This window comes from Pristiophorus japonicus, chromosome Y, assembly GCF_044704955.1.
Source record: "Pristiophorus japonicus isolate sPriJap1 chromosome Y, sPriJap1.hap1, whole genome shotgun sequence".
NCBI lineage: Eukaryota > Metazoa > Chordata > Chondrichthyes > Pristiophoridae > Pristiophorus > Pristiophorus japonicus.
The window spans coordinates 36,074,865-36,084,845 of NC_092011.1; positions in this window are offsets into that span (position 1 = coordinate 36,074,865).

Here is a 9,981-nt window from a genome sequence, read left to right on the forward strand (position 1 = left end):
ACACTCACATCTCACACTTCCGAGTTCATACAACACACAGCGACTCGTGCGTTCTCACTCCCGAGATCACACAACACACAATGACTCACGCGCTCACACTCCCCAAGTAACACACTTTGCTCAAACTCCCGAGTTCAATCAACACATTGCGCTCACACTCTCAATCTCACAGTACAAGAGCTCACACCCCAAACTTCGCACAGCGCTCACGCTCCCGAGTGCACATAACACCAAGCGCAAACACTCTCGAGCTCACACAGCACAAAGATCTAACACTATTGAGTTCAAACACACAACGTTCACAACGGCGGGTTCACACACAGCGCTCACTCTCCCGAGTTCACACAACACGCAGCGCTCACACTCCAGAGTTCACACAACATGCAGCGCTCACACTCCCGAGTTCACTCCACACACTGCACTCACACTCGCGAGTTCACACAACTCACAATGACTCACGCTCTCACACTCCCGAATTCACACACTGTGCTCAAACTCTCGAGTTCACACAACACACAGCGCTCACACTCTCAAGCCCACAGTACAAGAGCACACAGAAGATAGTTCGCACAGTGCTCACACTCCCGAGTTCACATAACACCATGCGCAAACACTCTCGAGCTCACACAGCATGAAGAGCTCACACTCCTGAGTTCAAACACACAACGTTCACACCGGCGAGTTCACACACAGCGTTGTCACTCCCGAGTTCACACAGCACACAACGCTCACAGTCCTGAGTGCTCACTCGCCCGAGCTCACACAACATACAGCGGTCACACTCCCGAGCTCACACACCCGAGCTGACACAACACAATGCGCTCACAATCACGAGTTCACACAAAACTCATAATTCCAAGTTCACAAAGCGCTTAAACTCCCGAGCTCACACCACAGCACTCACACTCCCGAGCTCTCTCACACTCAATCTCCTGAGTTCACGCATAGCTCACACTGCCGTGGTCACACAACACACAACAACTCCCGTGCTCACACTCCCGAGTTCACACACATCGCTCACACTCACGAGTTCACACAACACATAGCGAATCCGGAGTTCACACACACATCTCACACTTGCGAGTTCACACAACACACAGCGACTCGTGCGTTCTCACTCCCGAGACAACACAACACACAGCACTCACACTCTCAAACTCGCAGTACAAGAGCTCACACCCGAAAGTTCGCACAGCGCTCACACTCCCGAGTTCACATAACACCAGGCGCACACACTCTCGAGCTCAGACAACAGGAAGAGCTGACACTCCTGAGTTCAATCACACAACGTTCACACCGGCGGGTTCAAACACAATGCTCACACTCCCGATTTCACGCAAACACAATGCTCACACATCCCGAGTTCACACAACACACAGCGCTCACACTCCCGAGTTCACACAACACACAGCGCTCACACTCCCGAGTTCACACAACACACAGCACTCACACTCTCAAGCTCACAGTACAAGAGCTCACATCCCAAAGTTCGCACAGTGCTCACACTCCCGAGTTGTTCACTCTCCCGAGGTCACAAAACACAACGCGCTCACACTCCCGAATTCACACACTGTGCTCACACTCCAGAGTTCACACAACACACAGCGCTCACACTCTCAAGCTCACAGTACAAGAGCTCACACCCCAAACTTCGCACATCCCTCACACTCCCGAGTTCGCACAACACACAGCGACTCCCGAGTTCACACAACACACAGCAATCACACTCGCGAATTGACACAACTCTCAACGACTCCTGCGTTCACACTGCCGAGTTCACACAATGACTTCCGAGTTCACACAACACACAGCGCTCACACTCTCAAGCTCACAGTACAATAGCTCACACCCCAAAGTTCGTACTGCGCTCACATTCCCGAGTTCACATAACACCAAGCGCACACACTCTCGAGCTCACAATCAAGGAGAGCTCACACTCCTGAGTTCAAACACACAACGTTCACACCGGCGTGTTCACACACAATGCACACACTCCCGAGTTCACTCCACACACAGCGCTCACACTCCCGCGTTCACACAACACACAGCGCTCACAATCTGAAGCTCACAGTACAAGAGCTCACACGCCAAAGTTCGCACAGCGCTCACACTCCCGAATGCTCACTCTCCCGAGCTCACACAACACACAGCGCTCACAATCACGAGTTCACACAACACCCATGCTTCCGAGTTCACACAGTGCTTACACTCCCGAGCTCACACCACACACCTCTCACACTCCTGAGCTCACACACACTTATCTCCTGAGTTCACACATCGCTCACACTGCCGAGGTCACACAACACACAACGACTCCCGTGCTCACACTCCCGAGTTCACACACAGCGCTCACAGTCACGAGTTCACACAACACATAGCGACTCCCGATTTCACACACACATCTCACACTTCCGAGTTCACACAACACAAAGCGACTCGTGCGTTCTCACTCGCGAGTTCACACAACACACAGCGCTCACACTCTCAAACTCGCAGTACAAGAGCTCACACCCCAAAGTTCGCACAGCGCTCACACTCCCGAGTTCACATAACACCAAGCGCACACACTCTTGAGCTCACACAGCAGGAAGAGCTCACACTCCTGAGTTCAAGCACAAAACGTTCACACCGGAGGGTTCAAACACAATGCTCACACTCCCGATTTCACACAACACACGGCGCTCACACTCCGTGTTCAAACATCACACAGCGCTCACACTCCCGAGTTCACACAACACACAGCGCTCAAACTCCCGAGTTCACGCAACACGCAGCGCTCACACTCTCAAGCTCACAGTACAAGAGCTCACACCCCAAAGTTCGCACAGCGCTCACACTCCCGAGTGTTCACTCTCCCGAGGTCACAAAACACAATGCGCTCACACTCCCGAATTCACACACTGTGCTCACACTCCAGAGTTCACACAACACACAGCGCTCACACTCTCAAGCTCACAGTACAAGAGCTCACACCCCAAACTTAGCACATCCCTCACACTCCCGAGTTCGCACAACACACAGCGACTCCCGAGTTCACACAACACACAGCAATCACACTCGCGAATTGACACAACTCTCAACGACTCCCGCGTTCACACTGCTGAGTTCACACAATGACTCCCGAGTTCACACAACACACATCATTCACACTACCGAGCTCACACAACACACAGCGCTTGCACTCCAGAGTACACACAACACACAGCGCTCACACTCTCAAGCTCACAGTACCAGAGCTCATTTCCCAAAGTTCGCACAGCGCTCACACTCCCGAGTTCACATAATACCAAGCGCACAAACTCACGAGCTCACACAGCATGAAGAACTCACAATCCAGAGTTCATAACAAACAACGTTCACACCAGCGGGTTCACGCACAGCGCTCACACTCCCGAGTTCACACAACACAAAGCGCAAACACTCCCGAATTCAATGCACACTTAGCGCTCACACTCTCAAGCTCACAGTACAATAGCTCACACCCCAAAGTTCGTACTGCGCTCACATTCCCGAGTTCACATAACACCAAGCGCACACACTCTCGAGCTCACAATCAAGGAGAGCTCACTCTCCTGAGTTCAAACACACAACGTTCACACCGGCGGGTTCACACACAATGCACACACTCCCGAGTTCACTCCACACACAGCGCTCACACTCCCGCGTTCACACAACACACAGCGCTCACAATCTGAAGCTCACAGTACAAGAGCTCACACGCCAAAGTACGCACAGCGCTCACACTCCCGAATGCTCACTCTCCCGAGCTCACACAACACACAGCGCTCACAATCACGAGTTCACACAACACCCATACTTCCGAGTTCACACAGTGCTTCCACTCCCGACCTCACACCACACACCTCTCACACTCCCGAGCTCACACACACTCATCTCCTGAGTTCACACATCGCTCACACTGCCGAGGTGAGACAACACACAACGACTCCCGTGCTCACACTCCCGAGTTCACACACAGCGCTCACAGTCACGAGTTCACACAACTCATAGCGACTCCCGATTTCACACACACATCTCACACTTCCGAGTTCACACAACACAAAGCGACTCGTGCGTTCTCACTCCCGAGTTCACACAACACACAGCGCTCACACTCCCGAGTTCACACATCACACAGCGCTCACACTCTCAAGCTCACAGTACAAGAGCTCACACCCCAAAGTTCGCACAGCACTCACACTCCCGAGTGTTCACTTTCCCGAGGTCACAAAACACAACGCGCTCACACTACCGAATTCACACACTGTGCTCACACTCCAGAGTTCACACAACACACAGCGCTCACACTCTCAAGCTCACAGTACAAGAGCTCACACCCCAAACTTCGCACATCCCTCACACTCCCGAGTTCGCACAACACACAGCGACTCCCGAGTTCACACAACACACAGCAATCACACTCGCGAATTGACACAACTCTCAACGACTCCCGCGTTCACACTGCCGAGTTCACACAATGACTTCCGAGTTCACACAACACACATCGTTCACACTACCGAGCTCACACAACACACAGCGCTTGCACTCCAGAGTTCACACAACACACAGCGCTCACACTCTCAAGCTCACAGTACCAGAGCTCATTTCCCAAAGTTCGCACAGCGCTCACACTCCCGAGTTCACATAATACCAAGCGCACACACTCACGAGCTCACACAGCATGAAGAACTCACAATCCAGAGTTCATAACAAACAACGTTCACACCAGCGGGTTCACGCACAGCGCTCACACTCCCGAGTTCACACAACACAAGGCGCTCACACTCCCGAATACAATGCTCACATAGCGCTCACAGTCTCAAGCTCACAGTACAATAGCTCACACCCCAAAGTTCGTACTGCGCTCACATTCCCGAGTTCACATAACACCAAGTGCACACACTCTCGAGCTCACAATCAAGGAGAGCTCACACTCCTGAGTTCAAACACACAACGTTCACACCGGCGTGTTCACACACAATGCACACACTCCCGAGTTCACTCCACACACAGCGCTCACACTCCCGCGTTCACACAACACACAGCGCTCACAATCTGAAGCTCACAGTACAAGAGCTCACACGCCAAAGTTCGCACAGCGCTCACACTCCCGAATGCTCACTCTCCCGAGCTCTCACAACACACAGCGCTCACAATCACGAGTTCACACAACACCCATGCTTCCGAGTTCACACAGTGCTTACACTCCCGCGCTCACACCACACACTCTCACACTCCCGAGCTCACACACACTCATCTCCTGAGTTCACACATCGCTCACACTGCCGAGGTCACACAACACACAACGACTCCCGTGCTCACACTCCCGAGTTCACACACAGCGCTCACAGTCACGAGTTCACACAACACATAGCGACTCCCGATTTCACACACACATCTCACACTTCCGAGTTCACACAACACAAAGCGACTCGTGCGTTCTCACTCCCGAGTTCACACAACACACAGCGCTCACACTCTCAAACTCGCAGTACAAGAGCTCACACCCCAAAGTTCGCACAGCGCTCACACACCCGAGTTCACATAACACCAAGCGCACTCACTCTTGAGCTCACACAGCAGGAAGAGCTCACACTCCTGAGTTCAAGCACAAAACGTTCACACCGGAGGGTTCAAACACAATGCTCACACTCCCGATTTCACGCAACACACGGCGCTCACACTCCGTGTTCAAACAACACACAGCGCTCACACTCCCGAGTTCACACAACACACAGCGCTCAAACTCCCGAGTTCACACAACACGCAGCGCTCACACTCTCAAGCTCACAATACAAGAGCTCACACCCCAAAGTTCGCACAGCGCTCACACTCCCGAGTGTTCACTCTCCCGAGGTCACAAAACACAACGCGCTCACACTCCCGAATTCACACACTGTGCTCACACTCCAGAGTTCACACAACACACAGCGCTCACACTCACAAGCTCACAGTACAAGAGCTCACACCCCAAACTTCGCACATCCCTCACACTCCCGAGTTCGCACAACACACAGCGACTCCCTAGTTCACACAACACACAGCAATCACACTCGCGAATTGACACAACTCTCAACGACTCCCGCGTTCACACTGCTGAGTTCACACAATGACTCCCGAGTTCACACAACACACATCATTCACACTACCGAGCTCACACAACACACAGCGCTTGCACTCCAGAGTACACACAACACACAGCGCTCACACTCTCAAGCTCACAGTACCAGAGCTCATCTCCCAAAGTTCGCACAGCGCTCACACTCCCGAGTTCACATAATACCAAGCGCACAAACTCACGAGCTCACACAGCATGAAGAACTCACAATCCAGAGTTCATAACAAACAACGTTCACACCAGCGGGTTCACGCACAGCGCTCACACTCCCGAGTTCACACAACACAAAGCGCTCACACTCCCGAATTCAATGCACTCATAGCGCTCACACTCTCAAGCTCACAGTACAATAGCTCGCACCCCAAAGTTCGTACTGCGCTCACATTCCCGAGTTCACATAACACCAAGCGCACACACTCTCGAGCTCACAATCAAGGAGAGCTCACACTCCTGAGTTCAAACACACAACGTTCACACCGGCGGGTTCACACACAATGCACACACTCCCGAGTTCACTCCACACGCAGCGCTCACACTCCCGCGTTCAAACAACACACAGCGCTCACAATCTGAAGCTCACAGTACAAGAGCTCACACGCCAAAGTTCGCACAGCGCTCACACTCCCGAATGCTCACTCTCCCGAGCTCACACAACACACAGCGCTTGCACTCCAGAGTACACACAACACACAGCGCTCACACTCTCAAGCTCACAGTACCAGAGCTCATTTCCCAAAGTTCGCACAGCGCTCACACTCCCGAGTTCACATAATACCAAGCGCACAAACTCACGAGCTCACACAGCATGAAGAACTCACAATCCAGAGTTCATAACAAACAACGTTCACACCAGCGGGTTCACGCACAGCGCTCACACTCCCGAGTTCACACAACACAAAGCGCAAACACTCCCGAATTCAATGCACACTTAGCGCTCACACTCTCAAGCTCACAGTACAATAGCTCACACCCCAAAGTTCGTACTGCGCTCACATTCCCGAGTTCACATAACACCAAGCGCACACACTCTCGAGCTCACAATCAAGGAGAGCTCACTCTCCTGAGTTCAAACACACAACGTTCACACCGGCGGGTTCACACACAATGCACACACTCCCGAGTTCACTCCACACACAGCGCTCACACTCCCGCGTTCACACAACACACAGCGCTCACAATCTGAAGCTCACAGTACAAGAGCTCACACGCCAAAGTACGCACAGCGCTCACACTCCCGAATGCTCACTCTCCCGAGCTCACACAACACACAGCGCTCACAATCACGAGTTCACACAACACCCATACTTCCGAGTTCACACAGTGCTTACACTCCCGACCTCACACCACACACCTCTCACACTCCCGAGCTCACACACACTCATCTCCTGAGTTCACACATCGCTCACACTGCCGAGGTCACACAACACACAACGACTCCCGTGCTCACACTCCCGAGTTCACACACAGCGCTCACAGTCACGAGTTCACACAACTCATAGCGACTCCCGATTTCACACACACATCTCACACTTCCGAGTTCACACAACACAAAGCGACTCGTGCGTTCTCACTCCCGAGTTCACACAACACACAGCGCTCACACTCTCAAACTCGCAGTACAAGAGCTCACACCCCAAAGTTCGCACAGCGCTCACACTCCCGAGTTCACATAACACCAAGCGCACACACTCTTGAGCTCACACAGCAGGAAGAGCTCACACTCCTGAGTTCAAGCACACAACGTTCACACCGGAGGGTTCAAACACAATGCTCACACTCCCGATTTCACGCAACACACGGCGCTCACACTCCGTGTTCACACAACACACTGCGCTCACACTCCCGAGTTCACACAAAACACAGCGCTCAAACTCCCGAGTTCAATGCACAAATAGCGCTCACACTCTCAAGCTCACAGTACAATAGCCCACACCCAAAGTTCGCACTGCGCTCACATTCCCGAGTTCACATAACACCAAGCGCACACACTCTCGAGCTCACACATCACGAAGAGCTCACACTCCTGAGTTCAAACACACAACGTTCACACCAGCGGGTTCACACACAATGCTCACACTCCCGAGTTCAAGCAACACACAGGGCTCACACTCCCGAATTCAATCCACACACAGCGCTCACACTCCGGAGTTCATACAACACACAGTGCTCACACTCTCAAGCTCACAGTACAAGAGCTCACAACCCAAAGTTCGAACAGCGCTCACACTCCCGAGTGCTACTCTCCCGAGCTCACATAACACACAGCGCTCACACTCCCGAGCTCAAACACCCGAGCTCACACAACACAAAACGCTTACAATCACGAGTTCACACAACACTCATACTCCCGAGTTCACACAGCGCTTACAGTCCCGAGCTCACAACACACACCTCTCACACTCCCGTGCTTACACACACTCAATCTCCTGAGTTCACACATCGCTCACATTCCCGAGATCACACAACACACGACTCCCGTGCTCACACTCCCGAGTTAACAGACAGCGCTCACACTCATGAGTTCACACAACACATAGCGACTCCCGAGTTCACACTCACATCTCACACTTCCGAGTTCACACAACACACAGCGACTCGTGCGTTCTCACTCCCGAGTTCACACAACACACAATGACTCACGCGCTCTCACTTCCAAAGTCACACACTGTGCTCAAACTCCCGAGTTCATACAACACACAGCGCTCACACTCTCAATCTCACAGTACAATAGCTCACACCCAAAACTTCGCACAGCGCTCACGCTCCCGAGTTCACATAATACCAAGCGCAAACACTCTCGAGCTCACACAGCACAAAGATCTAACACTCCTGAGTTCAAACACACAACGTTCACACCGGCGAGTTGACACACAGCGCTCACACTCACGAGTTCACAAAACACGCAGCGCTCACACTCCCGAGTTCACTCCAAACACTGCGCTCGCACTCGCGAGTTCACACAACACACAATGACTCACGCTCTCACACTCCAGAATTCATACACTGTGCTCAAACTCCCGGGTTCACACAACACACAGCGCTCACACTCTCAAGCTCACAGTACAAGAACACACATCCCATAGTTCGCACAGTGCTCACACTCCCGAGTTCACATAACACCAAGCGCAAACACTCTTGAGCTCACACAGCATTAAGAGCTCACACTCCTGAGTTCAAACACATAACGTTCACACCAGCGAGTTCACACACAGCGTTGACACTCCCGAGTTCACACAGCACAAAACGCTCACAGTCCCGAGTGCTCACTCGCCCGAGCTCACACAACACACAGCGGTCACACTCCCGAGCACACACACCCGAGTTCACACAACACAAAGCACTCACAATCACGAGTTCACATAAAACTCATAATTCCAAGTTCACAAAGCGCTTAAACTCCCGAGCTCACATCACACACCTCTCACACTCCCGTGCTTACACACACTGAATCTCCTGAGTTCACACATCGCTCACAATCCCGAGATCACACAACACATGACTCCCGTGCTCACACTCCCGAGTTAACAGACAGCGCTCACACTCATGAGTTCACACAACACATAGCGACTCCCGAGTTCGCACTCACATCTCACACTTCCGAGTTCACACAACACACAGCGACTCGTGCGTTCTCACTCCCGAGTTCACACAAGACACAGTGACTGACGCGCTCTCACTCCCGAAGTCACACACTGTGCTCAAACTCCCGAGTTCATACAACACACAGCACTCACACTCTCAATCTCATAGTACAAGAGCTCACACCCCAAACTTCGCACAGCGCTCACGCTCCCTAGTTCACATAACACCAAGCGGAAACACTCTGGAGCTCACACAGCACGAAGAGCTAACACTCCTGAGTT